The 16047-nt window shown below is 38.4% G+C and overlaps 1 protein-coding gene across 1 annotated transcript in view; it reads right to left on the reverse strand.

The window, feature by feature from the left end:
- Window positions 1–16047, reverse strand: part of SRFBP1 (serum response factor binding protein 1) — an 83617-nt gene that overhangs the window by 6116 nt on the left and 61454 nt on the right. The gene's annotated exons all lie outside the window — the stretch shown is intronic.

Raw genomic sequence — 16047 nt, forward strand, 5'->3', positions numbered from 1 at the left:
CATAGCAGACATGTAAATCTGCTATTTCCCAGGTTTTGAATCAGTATAACATGATTTTTATTTTAAAAGCGTACCAGACACATTTTTCAGAGCTAACACACTGATTTTACATTCCCTATTTCTTACAAGTGCAAAGCAAATTTATGAACCCCTTGAATAAAGGACATCATATTGGTAGAAGGCATTCTGCATGAAAGAATACAGCAGCTTGCAAGAAGTCCAGTATGGATGCCATAAAAGTAGGCAAAATGACACAGCAGGTATTGAAGGAATATACATTAAATATGGTTGAAAGACAAGGTCTAACCTGATTTTAAAGATAAACAACCTTGAATTTCATGTGGTAGAATACTGGAACTCTGTAGACTGACTCAAAGAACAAATATGATCTTCATGCTTTAATTTAAAGAAAAAGGAGAAAAGTAGGAATTTCTTCAATTTCTGACTTCCTTTTTTATATATTAGAAATCACAAGTATAACACATTGTAAAAGCTATCTCATTTTTAGGTTCTTGTAATTACTCTGCTTGAAGAACAAAATGAGACTTATCTAAGACTTTTCCAAAGACAGGTTTGTCTTCTTTTTTTTGAAGGGAGGGAAAGCAGGTGTAACAGATTTGTAAAACACAAATCTAACAGGGAGATTTCTTAAAGCCTGCAGTGAAATTCTTTGGGAGAAAGGGGAAAAGACACACCTTCCTCCCTTCATTCTAGTGGTGCTGTAATTGATATATGTTTAAACTGTTGTCACCTGTGATCTGAGCCATGCTACAGGAAGTATTACAGCAGAAGCCAATCGAACCAAGAGATGACGGGCCTCATAAAGAACCGGGCAAGCGTTCCATGGCTCAACCTTGAGCTGGTTTTAGTGCCCAGCAACTTAACACAACACCCTGCCTCTAGTGTCCTGAGTGACTGCTGCAACAGATGGAGCCCAAGTCACAGGTATGTAAATGGTAGAGAATAAGGGGTTGCTTTGGATTTGCGACAAAAACATTTTAGAGTTGGTAACATACCAATGTTTTAGTTATTGCTGAGCAGTGCTTGCACAGCATCAAGGCCTTCTCTTTCTCACTCTGCCCTCCCAACAAGCAAGTAAGGTGTAGGCAAGAGGTTGGGAAGGAAATACACCTGGGACAGCTGATCCAAATCGACTGTCATGGTTTAGCCCCAGCTGGCAACTGAGTCCCACGTGGCAGCTTGCTCACTCCTTCTCCCCATGGTGGGATGGGAAGAATTAAAAAAAAAGTGTAAAACTTGTGTGTTGGAATAAAACCAGTTTAACAGGACAGCAAAGGAAGAGATCAACAACAACAACAGTAATAATAATAATAGTGAAAGAATATACATGAGGGATACAAATGCAATCACTTACCACTCAGAAACCTATGCCCAGCCCATGAGCAGCAATTCCCTCTCACGGCCAGCTCCCCCAGTTTATGTACTGACCATGATGTCTTTTGGTATAGAAAATCCCTTTGGCTAGTCTGGGTCAGCTGTCCCAGTTGGGGCCCCTTGCAGCTTCCTGGGAAAATTAACCATCCCAGCTGAACCCAAGACAGACCAAAAGGATACTCCATATCAAGTCATGCTCAGCTCAAGAAAGGGAAAAGAAAGAGGGGATGTTTGTGGTTTTGGCATTAGTCTTCCCAAGTAACCGTTATGCGAAATGAAGTCCTGCTTTCCAGGATGTGGCTAAAGATCTGCCTGCTGATGGGAAGCAGTGAATAAATTTCTATCCTCCTTTGCTTGCACACACGTCTTTGTTTCACTTATTGAACTGTCATTATCTCAAGCCATGAGTTTTTCTCACTTACACTCTTCTGATGCTATCCCCATCCTGTGGGGGTGGGGTGAGCGAGCAGCTGCACGGTGCTTAATTGCTGGCTGGGGTCAAACCACAACACAAACACTACCTAATACATCAGCAATGCATGTTTAAAGTATATGATATGCTTGACATAGTGGAGAATCTTACTTGTTTGTATGTACATTTTCTTCCAGCAGAATTGTGCCACTTAGTCCAAACAGTTACGTATTTATTGCATAAAGATAGACGGACAATTCATGCCAACTACTACTGCAGGAGAGTCACTTTCAGTGCTTTAGTCTGAAGGCAAGAAGATGACACTGCAGCTACAGCAGAGCCAGTACTTCTACATGCAGGAGCATTTAATTGGTTTGCAAAAATGTAAATCTTGTTCCTCAACCAATGCAAAGCAAATCACACCTGTATTTCTTTTGCCGTGGTTCTAGAGCCTACAAAATATGCTCTGGGTATGTCTGTTCATATCTCATGTTTGAAGTGCAGAGCATTTGGAAATTCTAGTATTTTTCTTTCTCGTCAAGCCTCTGCTATTACAACTTTATTTCTTCAGGTCAAGAAAAACTGGAAAAATGTTTTCACTGTAGACTGTCTACAGAACTATGAAGAGTGGGAAGAGGAGCCAGGTCAAAAGATGGGTCTATTTCCAAGGGTCACAGATGGGCTTACTTTCAGGCTAGCCTAGCTCTGAGAATCTGAAATCAGAATTCTGATCCCCATGTGACAGTGCTGCATGCTGCCACCAGATTCCTGGGACAGCAAGCTCACATTTCTGAAGATCAAACATTATTTTCTTTGGAGATTTTTCTATAGCTGGAAAATCTATTTCTGAACTTAATTAATATACTTTTTCCCTCAGTTACTTCCTGTGGGTTTTGAAAGAATATACCATGAAGTTCAGAAAGCAGCAGCAGCAGCTTCTGTGCAACATCTGGTGTCCTTTAATTAAAATGTTTATAGAAAAGGTTTAAGCATATACATGCCAATCCATATGGAATAAACACATTTTTTCCTTATAGCAAAATACTTCAAAAAGACTACTCACACTGATAGACAGTAGTCAAAAGCAAACAACATGATATTCATATTCTTTACAATTTCCTGTTTTTCTGGGGGTTTTTTGGCACTTCCAATGCTCAATTTATTTTTCCCTCAACTATTTTCCAGTGTATAAAACCTTGGCAGAAAATAAAACTTGACAGAAAAATGTCACCTGTCTTTACTGCAAGAACACCCTTCCCCCACTGCCCACACTCAGTATGTTTAATTATGCAGATACTGGAATTGCACACATGTATTCTCATGTGTTCCTGCTACTTCTTGTATTATTTTCCACTATTCGTTTTTAATGCAAGAATGTCCTAGTACCTTCCATAGGAACACTCATTCAGCGTGCAAGTGAGGCGCTGCAAAGTGAAAAAAAGCAGTGGAGCAGTGTACAGTAAGAAGCTGTACGGTACATAAAGAACCACCTGAATGTCAGAGTCTCCTTAAACTTTTTATCTTAGTAAGTGACGCATTATTTCTGTATATAGTATTAAAGATGTCTGTCTATCATCACCACCATGTTTCATTAAACTTCATGCAGACATTTAACTGAATTAACTGTACTGACTTCGGTATTTTCAAATCTCTTGAAAGGAAAAGAAACCCAAACTGCATAAACAAGCATTCTTCATCCTGAATGGTAAATGTGCGCACCGATGCACAAACCTCAAAACATAACTTGTTAGTCATAGCATAATAAAGCAACAGTTGTGTATATTACACATGTGCAAACACTCATGCCTGTCCCACATAAGGCAGACAAACTTTGTACCATGTGGCAATGATTGGGAAGAGAATGGACATTTCAAGCTTGTTAAGATAAAAACAGATTCACAATGCAAGTTTTGAGATGTGCTGGAATAGGGGTCAGAAGAAGTATGCAATGGCTCTTGAAAGCTGGCAGCACTGGGTAAAAAAATGTCAGGCAGAAGTTGTGTGGGTAGTACCTGCTTCATACAACGCAGGTGACAAAGTGCGAACAAGAATCTGAGTGTCTCGGGGCCTCGGGGCAGACATGATTGCAGGAGTTGAAAGGGACACCTTGTTTGCATGCTTGAGACAGTAGAGCTTCAGGAAAAGGGCAGAAACCTGGGATAAACTCGGGAACATGAAATGGAGACTTCCGACCATTGCTTCATTCTGATTACTCTTCCTGTTCAAGTCTACTTTTGTTTGTACCCTCTCTGCTATAATTATAATCAATAATAGGGAAAAAAGAGGTCATACGTCTATTCTTCAATTGACTTTTGTATAAAGGAGGATTGCCTTGTTACAGGTCTCATCAGAAAGAAGACTGCTACTAGAAGAGTATACTACTACAAAGACTACTACTAGAATTTCAACTGGGTCAAAGCACAGTGCTACTAAACTGGTAACGCTTGGTGGCCCTGCATCTGTCACTTCAGGTCATCTCTCAGTTATTTAAAAGCAATGACATTGAAATGGAGACAACCAGAAACCCCATTGACAAGTATGCAGTACATGTCAAAAGCCATGACAGAAAAAGTAACCTTGAAGCGCGTCATACTCAAATTTCTAAGCCAACCAGAAGTGCAGTTTTATGTTGACAGTAACAGCCTGATTTTAAGCATAAAAATGGCAGAGCTAATGCTAACCAGGATAAGCATTAAAAAAATAATGCAATATTCAGAGCTAAAATGAGATGTCATTGCAATATCCTTTGTAGCAGCGTAGAAGAAGAGCTGTCTCTCTACTGAAAAAAAAAAAAAAAATACCCAGGAAACCTATCAATCCCCACATTCTTCCCAGAGGTCAACTAGTTACAGTTGTCCTTTGTAATAGCAGATGTGGTTAATGTAGAGCCACAGGGTGTCTGAAGGTGCCAGATCATGGCTGTCACCCAAGTCTGTTCCATAATCTCATACTGCTATGGAACCAGACCCTTCAGAAAAGTTACTTTCTGACTGTGAAATGTTGCTAGTCCTCCGTCATTCTTTATGTCTGTAAGACAGACAGTGTGTGATTTGTTAGACATGGTGAAGATTTTGGTGTGAGAGACAATTGGTTATCGGTATCACTTGTGGCTGCATTGTTGTCTTTCTGCTTCTGACAGCAAGAGATTGTTTGCTGACTGTGGTGCGTTGACCCTGGCTGGACACCGAGTGTCCACCAAAGCTGGTCTATCACTACCCCCCCTCAGCTGGACAAGGCCACGTTGTGTCTGCTGCTCTTTTCTCTTCAGGGGAAGGACTCCTCACACTCTTTCCCTGCTCCATGTGGGGTCCCTCCCATGCAAGACAGTCCTCCATGAACTTCTCCAATGTGAGTTCTGCCCACGGGCTTCCTGAACTGCTCCAGTGTGGGTCCTCCCTAAGGTCACAAGTCCTGCCAGCAAACCTGCTCCAGCGTGGGCTACTTCCACAGGTCTACAGGTCCTGCCAGGGGCCTTATCCAGTGTGGGTTCTCCAGAGGGTCACAGCCTACTGCTCCAGTGTGGGGTCCTCCATGGGCTGCAGGTGGTATCTGCTCTACCATGGACCTCCATGCGCTGCAGGGGGACGGCCGGCCTCACCATGGTCTGCAGCATGGGCTGCAGGAGAATACGTGCTCCAGCACCTGGAGCACCTCCTGCCCCTCCTTCTGCACTTACCTGGGTGTCTGCAGGGCTGTTCCTCTCACATATTCCCACTACTCTCTCTAGCTGAAGTTGTGCAGGGTCTTTTTTTCCCTTTCTTAACTATGTTATCCTGGAGGTGCTACCACCATCACTGATGGGCTCTGCCTTGGCCAGCAGTGGGTCCACCTTGGAGCCAGCTGGCATTGGCTCTGTCATACATGGGAGAAGCTTCTACCAGCTTCTCACAAAAGCCACCCCTGTAGACCACCTGCCACCAAAACCTTGCCAATGCAAACCCAAAACACTCTGATAATAGGAAGATGGATCAACTAGGGAATACAGTAAACAGGTGTCTGTTGGATTTGGCAAGAGTTTAAAAGAGAGTGGGTCTCCCAAATACAGAAATAACAGCGAGCAATCCCATGACATTCAAAGGAGAGAAACATCAGCACTAAATGCTTCAGACTCTACACTGCAAATCGACAGCCAAAACCTGTCAGATTTATAATCAACTTTTACTCATTTTTTACTCAAGCTTTCCCAACTTTCTATGTAACATCAAAATGATAGTACAGGTGTTATAAAGCAATAGCTATAAAACCTTAAAACCAAGACAGGTGAGAAATACCTATGGCATTTACTTCTGTATGGACCTCAGGAAATCATACAAGTTTCACCAGATTTTATTTTATTGGACTATATACAACTTTTAAAGTGGACTGATGAAAAATTTCCAGTTGAAACTAAAATGTATGTCCTAACAGATCTAAAGCCTTTGGAAAAAACAAACAAACAAACAAACCCAAACAACAACAAAAAACAAAACACAAACCTCAGCAGGATATCTTGTAACAGAACAACAGAAGAAAAACTAAACAATTTCTTACAAAACATCAAGATACACAATAAACCCGAAGTCCCCCTAGGCTTCCTGTTTATTATTCTTTTCAAAGCTTGCTATAGTTTATATTGGTTTACATTGTTTTCTGTTATCGTGGTAATTCAACCACGAAAATGTCTGGATATTTACTTTATTTATCTTGCAAGAAGTATGGAAGTTAAGACCCATGACAACTCTGGCACACAACAGAACGTCAAGGCCTGGAGAATCTAGCTGACCTTGCAGTAGCACTGATTGTCAGCTAATCACTGATGTCTGCAGACTCTTGAATTCAGAACCAGGCAGAAGCATGAGATTCCTCTAAATAATATCAAGGTGCTTACACTGCTCTAACTCCATTTGGATGTCCAGACTAAAGCTGTTCTTTTCCCCATAGTTTGTTCAATTAGATTTACCCTCACTCCTCCATGCAGTTTGTTTTATCAAAATAAGGATCAAGTATAAACTTGTTTCTATTGTCTCCCCTCCTTTTAAAATAAGAATTTCAAGATAGGCCATAAATTTAAAAAAAAAAAAAAAGAAGATTTCTTGCTCATCTTTGCTGCATGCATGATAGAAAAACGCCTACTATCCAAGCATTTGAAAAAGTTTAAAGGCCCTTTAAGAAGCCTACCACTTTACAGGTGTTAGAAGACCATATTTAATTGGACTATAAAAAAGTCAACAGAGCTTCTCTGGATTAACCTGCCACAACTAATTTGGCTAGCCATACAAGTATGAGGCAAATGCTTATTTTTCAGACAGGGAAATGGTCATGGAGAAATGGGAGTGTTTCATCCCTAACTATCACAGTGAACTATGGCAAAACTTGGCATAAACCCCAGACCTGCCCAAGTACAAATTATGTACTTAATCTTCTACTAATTCTTTCCTTCTTCTCTTTATGTATAAAATAATTTCTATGATTGTTTCAATAAAGAAAAGTCAGAGCAAAAAAATCCTGAATAAAGCACGCATGGATTCTTAATTATCTCCTCATGGAAAACAGGGTCAGCTCTACGTATAAGCTGAAACAACAAGATTGTGGGAAAACTCAAATGCTGGTAACTTTGACATCTCTTCAAAAGCTAGTAGGAATACATGTTTATAATCGTCTCACTGTGGCAGCCCACACAAACAATGCACACTTTTTTAGATAAAAAATGTTAACTTCTTAAGGTTATGAAAGAGGACATAAAGTGAGCACTGGGCCAAACTTCCCTCCACAGTTGTGGTCTAACTCATTGTAACTACCAACGCTGAAACCTCTGCTGGCCTTTGAGAAAACCTAGAAGCAGGCTGAATGTTACTTTATGCTATGGACAAACATATCTATGATGCAGACAAATTCCCAGTGGAAAGCAGCTGTGAACAGAGTACTCCCCATATTAGATGCTAAAAAATTATTAAGAAATATCTGTAATGTAAAAATATTGCATAATTTGAATTATATATCCAGTAAAATTAACCAGTATAAAATATGTACAGTTCTGACCTATAGCAATGTAAAATCAAATACACAAAACCTAACAGTATAAAGGTTACATGTTTTTGCTTTGTATAAAATATATGCATTTCATTTTTTTTGACATTTGAACAGTTGAGGCATGATATCACTATAAAATACATGCATCTTCCAAACAATAAAAAATCTTGGCACGCAGCACAGTAAAATAGATGCCATTAAACACCCCCCCAAAACCAACCAACAACACAAAAACCAACCACCACTCAAACCACACCAAACAAACCCAAACCAAAACCCCCCAAAAAACCGAACCAACTCCCCTCTTCAACCCAAATCAGGCAAACGACAATCATACTGTGAAAGTAAACTGGAAAGCAAAATTCAATGAAATAGAAACCCTGAAGCAAAAAATGTACTTCAGAGGGAAGAGGAACAAAACGTCTCTTGGGTAATAGGCAGTAACTGGGAACAATACAGAGAGAAAGGTCTATGCCACAAAATTCACACAGACTTCTTCAGAGAGCATAATGAAATTTGTACGAAAGGTCATATATAAATTAGTTTGACAACCACTATATATTAGATCTGAAACCAAAACTGACTTTTGCAGAAAAGTGTGAAGTTGAGAGATCACTTGCTTGTAACTGGCCATCTAGAATGAGAGTCTAGAGACTCAAAATAGGCAGTTGTTTATTAACTCCAAACAGGGACTTAAGCTAACCAATCTCAAAATGAAATGTGAAACAAAATTTAAAAAAAGAATGATTACTTATATTTATTATAGAAAAGAGAGCAGAAACACAAAGTGGACCAACACCAGTCAGGCAGCGCTGCAAACCAAGCAGGAAACAGAATTGCCTGAGTTCCCTACAACCTGCATGCATCTGAGCTCCCAAGATCTAGCTGTGCATCATGAGCATGTCCAAAGACTGAGTGGAAACAGATGATGGCAAATAAATTGGCAAGATACAGGGATGAGCACCACATTATTAAACTATTTAATGGACCAAGAAGTTCACAATATTCTGCCTTGGACAAACCTGTGAACTTTCAGAATTGAGATATCCACCAGCCTCCTTATGAAGTCTATTTGGTGACAAAACTCTGTACTGAACTTTCAGGGATGTAATCTTGAGACATCCTTACAATATTTCACTGTAAAACAGATGCTCAAACTTCAAATTATCACTTGTCAGATGCAGCCCAATATAGCACCATATGTATAAGCATATATGACAGACTTTATAATAGAGAAAGTAGACACAGTTCAGATTTTCAAATATAAAACAGATGCAAAGCTTCAAAACTAGCTAACATTTGAAAAACAAGCTCCAATTTAATCAGGTACATTTCAGATGATTTATAACATAAAGGTAAAAGATTTATCCCTGCCAACAAAGCCTGTCTTGCTCAGACCTTCACATTTACAAGCATTACCACCAGGAACACACTCATATATAACTGTTGTCAGGTCGATGCTTTCAGATAAAACTCTTGGGAGAGATGTACTTATGTTTAGAGCGCTGCTGAAGGAAATAAATATGAGAGCCAGGGATTTGGAGGCACAGATGACTTAAGACCTCACAAACACTGCACACACTAACCAGGGGTAGGGCACATTATAATATGCCATTCAAAACAAGACAGAATTTCTTGGCATACCACATTGCAATCTTCACGCACAACTGAAAACAGATTTCTTTTCATATATATGTTTTTCAGCCATTTTCTGAAAAAGACAATGGAAATAAAATTCTCTTCACTGAAAAGCTATTAAAACATCTGAGATAAACATACGAGTTATCTGGCATCAAAATGTAGATTTTCCATCTTTAATACTATTGAGGGAGTATATGCATTCAAAACTAACAATAAACACGTTAGATATGTATGGAAGCCCTGATATTACTTGAGCATATCAGCAGATAATGGATGTAAAATAAATGGAAATCCTGGATGTTCACATTTTATAGCAGGTATTTCACCATATGACGAACAAAATAGTCGCCTTTATGCTTAGAGGCTCTCCGGCATCTTCTAGGCCATTACATTATTTTTAACTGAACTCTGGCATGTAGAATTTTCCTGATCACTCAACCACTTCAATCATTATGCATTTATTTGTATTCCAAACCCAAGAAAAATCTAGACCATCATCCTTTAAATTTAATGCTGTTATACTTTTACTAAGTGACCTCACGTTTCCCATACTTTCTCTTACCTAGTAATCTTGCCATAGAGGGGAAATATGCTGTAAACTTAAGCTCTCATTTTACTGAGGTGTAACTTATTAATGTAGCCAGTCTCAGCATCTACATTCATTGACATCCCAATAGATAAGGTTTTACTTCAAGAAGAATTCTAATAATGCAATAACATAAGTTTTCTCCTTCTACAGTTAAGTTTCAAAAAGTTCAAGCAACAGTGCCTCCAGCATTTTTCATCTAATTTTCCAATAGTAACAGACTGATGGGCTTCATATTGAGCTCCTAATCCCAGAACACTTTTTTGTTTGTTTGTTTTTATTTTTATAAATCTCAATTTCCTTGTTCTGAGTTGCAGCACTTTAAAAACTGATCTGGATAAGAAAGGGGGAAAGAAATCAGAATGGTTTAGTACTTTATTTTTATATGATATGTAATGAAAAACTGAAAGAGGTTTCATTTATAAAAATAAAAAGAGCAAGACAGCAGCATATGTTTTTCATTTTCAGAAATATCAGAATGACAGATTTATTTTTTTCTGATTTTGTAATGCAATTCTGAGTCACACTGCAAAGCATATATACAGAAAGAGCTTTTCCAGTTAGCAATTTGTGAGTAGCTGTCTGCCTTGAACACAGTTGATTACAATTGTTTATATAACATTAAAGACATCTTAACACTTTAAGTTCTTGAAGGAACCAAAATAATGAAAGATTCAAACACAGGTATGTTCTACTTTATGTTCCCTCTGTGCACTTATCTTCTGTGCCACCACCAACTCTATGGTGCTTCTCAAAACAAGATCAAGAGGTAATGAATTATGAACACCTTTACCTCAATGGTACACTGTTCTTGGTTTCTCCTACACACACAAAAAACCCTGTTGGAAGTTAATGCTTTTAAAATCACCTCCAGTAACTTTGGTTGAAGTTGCTCAATAGGTACTAATACTTAGTGGATTAGTAGATAGATAGACGGCAAGACAGGGAAAATGTTTTGCTTTCTCATTTGGTTGAGCATAACTTTCTCCCTGCCCCTTCATCTGAATCAACTTTGTAAACCAGTTACTTTCCCTATGAATACATAAAGGATGCAATTCAAAGATTCTCTCTTTAGTACCCAAACGAATTAAGGGTAAATGAAAACTCTCACTATTAATCTGTCATGAATTTGTAGCTTCTCTAACCTCATTTAACGTTTTCTGTTCACTGACACCATTCTGATTGGAGGCTGTAGCACATTAATAGTACCAAACTTTTAAGACAGTTGGAACTTCCATTCAAAAGGCTTCTTAGTGCTTCTCTTTTCCTGTAATATATTTGTACTGTTAGACTTAAAATACAGTGCTTCACAACACAGCATTACTCTCATGAACATACATCCTCCCCCATTATCCCTGTAAAGATGGTACCTTTCATTAATTATCTTGAAGATCTGGTAGAAGAAGGGTATCTACTATATCTGTGATGATGTCATATGTCAGGTATTCTAATTTATCTCCATTAATTTTTTCAGTTCAAGGATTGATATGGAAGCATTCATAATTTACATTCTTTCTCTGTAGCTTAGTACTGGAGGTGCCAATCAGCTGCCACTGTAGGCAGTCCAATTTACCTTCCTTATTTATTGGATCAAACTGTTCTCTTTGGCCTTTAAGAGACATCCTGAAAAGGAGCCACATGCCCCCTGTTGGTCATGTCATTGGCAATCAGATGCTCTTCCATGCATATTGTACTCCCCCTGCTTTTAGTTTGAGTATTCCTTTATGACCTTTAAAATTTTCAGTTCCAGCAGCCTGGCACAATTTTGATTATGATGCAGCTCATCTTTCCTGTCCAAATTCCTCTTGCCACAAAGATTCCCCAAACACCTAAATCTCTCCTTCCTATACCATACTCGCATCTGTGCATTTTGATTCTGGACCTCTGCCTGCCTTTTGGGTATTGGGTGCAAGTCTGAACAATATTTTGGAGAAGAATACCAAGGAGATTCTGGGCATCAGTAACTTCACCTTCCTTTATTTTTTTTTAAAAAAGGTAGCTAAACCAACCAACATATCCTGCGAATCTCTTGTTACACTATACTTTTTTTCCTGCATTTTAATCAATGAAAGCATAAAACCAAGACAATTTCTAACATTTTCCTCTATTGTTCCCATGACAGCTCATATGCAGTAAGATATTTACACACATCACTCTTATATTCATTTAAAATAGGAATAAAAGTTGCGAGTTGCTTGTCTTTCATGAGTGCTGTGACATAAGTCTTTCTGGTACTGAAAAAGTACAGTCACATGCACGTGAAGCACCATGCATCACACCACACACGCCTGAGCCTAAAAACACTGATCTACCCAATCTACTTTTTTTTTTTGTTTATGCTCTTGCAAGTATGCCTATTGTGTCTGAATTACCTAGATTATCCAAGCCAAATACTGCTTACAAAAATGTGAATTGACTTAACAATTCAGCTCTATTGACAACAATATGCCTGCCCACATTCTGGTCTGACACACCAAATAAGTGAAATGAGCATATTAAAATCAAAAGCAACCACATCACTTCTGAGATTGAACCTTGTCTAAGGACAGGAATACACTTTAATAACAATCAGTTCAGCCAGGCAACAACAGTAAGTAATACAGCTTCACAGGAATGCAAATGAGTGGTAGAAAGATCCCTGAACTATTAATTTAAAATTTGACAGGAAACAGCCTTTTTGTGTCACAGATAAACATAGTATCTCCGTGAAAAACTGCCAAACTTACTAGCAGTTTATTTCAATACTGAACTTAAAAACGATGCTTTCCAGGATGGACAAAATCCAAGCTGTAATTAAACTGAGATCACTGCAATTGCTACTCTGCTGTTGAAGATGATGGTAACTTTGATCTAGTCTATTTCCTTACTCCCAAGCCGTGACCCTACTGACGCACATGTGTAGCAGCCTAGTTTGAATGCAAAGGGGCAAATGGAGAAGAGCTGTATAAATTGGCCCACTAAGGGAAGAGTGTTGTAGGGGGAAAGAATGGCTAACCTAAGGTAGGTGGGCAATGGACAGAACAGCATAATCAGGAACCTGAACTCTCCCACTGGAAGACTGGGAAGGGACTGATACTGGCTGGGCTAGTGGATAGATGGACAATCGAGTGGAGAAGCAGAGAGAGAAGTGGAAAAAGATTTGTCAAAAATCAACAGACTTAGTTTTATACTGACATGAAACGTCAGTTGCAGCCATAACAACGGATTCTTAGTTCTAAAATAAAGAATTATATATAAAAGACATGCTAACAGCTTGCAGTTCAGGTGAACAAATTTGGAAGATGAGGAACCTTCAGGAAAAGACAACAAAACCCAATCAGTCATACAGAGAAAGTATTTACACCTGAATGTGATATTCATCACTGAATGCAAAATTCTTCACTCCATCAGTAGTGTTAGGAAGACCACAGGCACTCCTGTTTAACATTAACATCTGGTGTTTGACATGGAAAATTCTCAGGAAACAGTGGTTTCATACATTCAGTATAACTTACATTGAAACATAGTCAAAATACTCAGGACAAAAAGAATTCAACTCTGTAACACTGATTCCCAGCATCAAGTCAATTATTTTAGAACATGTTACAGGAAATCATGCTATTAAATCAATGCAACACATTTCTAAAAACATAAAATGCTGACAGATGCCACTATTAGAGCAAAGTGCATGTGGTATTTGATATGCAAATTAGTACCTTTATTTTCATACTGAAATAAGAAAGGAATGTAACATAACATTTTAAACATGTAGGAAAATAAATGGAATATCATTATTTTACTATTCTCAGAATAAACACATTGGTGGAGAAAGGAAATGTCTTCGTAAGTACAAGGCAATACATTCATTCCAAAGCAAAAGCTGACAACAATGTTTCCAATAATTGATACTTAGAAAGAAGGCAGGGTGGGGGGAATGAGATCGAGATTGTTAAAGAGTCTAGGCAGGTGATCATTAAACTACTAAATTATCACATATTCTCCTTATAATTATGCTCTGATTGTCTATACACAATTTCTAATTTAAAAGTGTAACAACCAGAATTTAGATTAAAAAAGAGAATGAGTTTTCCATGGGTCCCTGAAAAACACCAGCCATTCACCTACCCCTTGCCAAAATCAAACCACAAAATTAACAGCATATTATACAAAGCTGATGGTCTATGACATTAGTATTACAAAAAAACCTGATTCATACAGTAGTCCTCTCCCTGTGGTTTATGGATTGCAAGTAAAATATTTTCATAAGCAAAGAATGTTAAAAATCCACCTAAGTAATTATCTAGTTATGCTGCTATTAAAGGCACTAACAACAGAAACAGAAGTTTTATATCAATAATAACATCTATCCTAATCAGAATGTTTTTGTAATGAGTAGAATACTTCAGGGGGGCTCACGGGCTGGAGGGGAGAAGGGAGGAGGTTGTGGAAAAATCCCCCAAAGCCCAGACAAAAGACAGAAACTATTCTGTGCTTGATCCAAAGCCTTTGAAGTTAACGGAAAGTCTTCAATTAAACTGCAAGAGACTTTGCATCAGGCCCCTTTTATGATTTAGTGCATTTCCTCAGATTAAACCCACAGAGAATAGAGAGGTCTTGTTTATATATTTTCCACTAGAACATACATTTCTAAAGTAAATTAAGGCAAAGATCACAAGCATACATTTAGGATTGTCAGCTAAAATAGAGACCCTTATATTTTCCAAAGTTAGAAAACACAGATACGACTGTTGCTCCTTGGATGCAGATGTGCTTAATCAAAAGTTCTGCTTGATTCAGAAACCCCTTTCCTTCCCTGCCACACAGTTAAAAAGTACTAGCAGTATCAAGTTTAATATGTTCTTAATAAATAAATGTATTCATTAGCATAAATGTTATGCATTTATTGGATGTGTAACTGTATCATATGTTAGTGTCTTGTAACCAAAGATCACTATCTAGTAATATACTTCCGGGACCTTGACGCTCCAAATAATTACTTACTGACTGTTAATTAATGTCTTAAATTAGGACCCTTTCATAAACTGCCTTTCACAGATTGCTGGTGTGAAACCTTTGCAGCGTAAATCTACGAAGAAGAATGTAAAACAACACAAGCACTATGACTACCCTATCCTATCCTTGCTCTTTTTTTGTCTATCGATGAGGAGTTGTGGACTGACCAATCTCAGACCATTGCCTAATTTAAAAAGGTGACACGTATCTGAGAAATGTTATTTTGATACTGTGATTTAAACACTCTTTTGAAAGTAATCCATAATCAGTCCTGTAACTTCATCCTTTCCATTCCCGTCTGCTCTGGGCAGAAATACCTTTCTACCTCTTCTTCATGTCCTTCTTGCCCAAGGACTTCCTTAGTCCTGCACCAGAGATCCAGTGAATTAACAGAAAAGTTTGGGAGGTGAAAGAGGGTCTTCTCATGTGTGAAGCAGTAGAAGTCTTATTTGATAAATCACAGGAGACCTTTTCTTATTGCTGTTAATATTTCAGCTGGTTCCCCAACTCCAGATAAATTTGAGCCATAGATACTAAATTCGCTCACCCTTGAAATAACCCCCAGAACTTTAACTGTAGCATAACAGCCTTTGGGTATCCATTAAAAATATCTGGACCTGCATCTAGACAGCACTAATGTCATTTCTCCAAAATCATGTTAAGTACACCTGTCCTCATCAGGCAGCTTAGAGTTACAATGATCAAAATCATACTGTGCACCAGGCTGCTCAGTCAAATCCTGGCATGTCTCTCTATGGCTGTGCCTGAGATCCTGTTTCTAAAGGCTTCAAATTCCTTTTAAATTCCAAATATGATTGAGTTGGTTCCTGAATATGAAACAATCCAAAATAAGCTCACCAGGCCTTACATTAGCAAAAACCCCTAGACTTCTAAGAGCTAGTAATGGTTTACATTTCTGGTGTAGAAGAAATTTCTCAATGCACTTGGAAATTGTGGTAAGCATTTCAGTAATTGTGGCAAGCTTTTCAGTAATGTTGCAACTCAGAAGGAT

The sequence above is a fragment of the Caloenas nicobarica genome, chromosome Z (assembly GCF_036013445.1).
Source record: "Caloenas nicobarica isolate bCalNic1 chromosome Z, bCalNic1.hap1, whole genome shotgun sequence".
Classification (NCBI taxonomy): Eukaryota; Metazoa; Chordata; class Aves; order Columbiformes; family Columbidae; genus Caloenas; species Caloenas nicobarica.